Source organism: Phalaenopsis equestris, unplaced genomic scaffold (genome assembly GCF_001263595.1).
Source record: "Phalaenopsis equestris unplaced genomic scaffold, ASM126359v1 Scaffold194013, whole genome shotgun sequence".
In the NCBI taxonomy this organism is placed as follows: domain Eukaryota; kingdom Viridiplantae; phylum Streptophyta; class Magnoliopsida; order Asparagales; family Orchidaceae; genus Phalaenopsis; species Phalaenopsis equestris.
Genome location: NW_018213962.1, coordinates 1 through 1105, shown reverse-complemented (window position 1 = coordinate 1105; position 1105 = coordinate 1). Strand labels below are relative to the sequence as shown.

Genomic DNA, 1105 nt, shown 5'->3' with positions numbered 1-1105 from the left:
TTTTTTTTTTCCTCCCACATCCTACGTATCAAGAAAAATAAAAATTAAACTGCTGTTCTTGAGATCACAGATTTGGTGACTGCTTACAGAATATGCAGCTGTTTGGATAGCCGAAGCAGACCTTAAAAATATCTCCACATAACTTTTAAAAAAAAAATTATATAAAAAGTACAGCACAGGAAGACATTGCTGATCCCCTTCCTAATCCTGCCATCAAGGCTAACAGGTTCGTGTGGGGATTGGAGAACCGAGGCTCCCCACGAAACAAACCAGCTAAAGAATGAGTAGAACGAATCCTACAACACCATCACTTATTATAGTATTTCCCACCCAACAAAGCTGTAGACGGCGAAAAGGCCACAACTTTCAAATATGATCTGAGAGATTTTAACATTAGTCAATTGGGAAATTTTGCATCGTAGTTCTGAGGAATCTGAAAATGTAATACCGAATGGAGTTAGAAATATAAAGAAGCAAATTAAAAATAAAGTCTATGGCAGGAACCATACCATGAAGGTAGCTGTAATCATTTTTCCGGCAAACCATCTTCCATGAAGTGCACGCTGCGCATTCATGGCTGCCGTAGTGTTTTCGAAGCGTAGATAGACGAAACCAGCACTATTTCTGTTACGAGTAGACAAGGAAAGCATTATAAGCTCACAGCATCAAGATACAGCAGCTTTTCTTTTTTTTTTCATTTATAAAGATAAATAAATAAAATAAAAAAGATCCAGTAGCTAGATTTCACGCTATATATTATAATCTGAATAGAGACTAACTAATCGGAAGTTTGAAAGAAAACCTAAAAGTGAGAGCTCCCATTCAATAAACACTACAAATTTTTACAAAAACCCAAATGACACACCACGTTTCCATTTCCATCGCAAAAAACGAATAGCTTTACCACACTTTCATTGTCATGTAACCCTGCTCAACCTTTATTTTTGTCATAAACATACAATGATCCCACAAATAATCTAGCCATCCAATAACCCCGTGAATGATTATCAAAAGCACAAGATGCCCTCAAATCAATATGCTACTCAATTCCCATCAAACGCCACCCTAGACATTTGCAAGAGTAAATTTAAACTTCTAAAAAAAA

The 1105-nt window shown here is 36.2% G+C and overlaps 1 long non-coding RNA gene across 1 annotated transcript; it reads right to left on the bottom strand.

Annotated features, from left to right (window-relative positions):
* Window positions 1-28: 28 nt before the first annotated feature.
* LOC110034856 lies at window positions 29-623 on the bottom strand. Its single transcript, XR_002295098.1, has 2 exons — window positions 510-623; window positions 29-433 (listed from the first exon to the last, which is right to left on the bottom strand). It is a non-coding gene; the product is annotated as an uncharacterized LOC110034856 (long non-coding RNA).
* Window positions 624-1105: the final 482 nt, after the last annotated feature.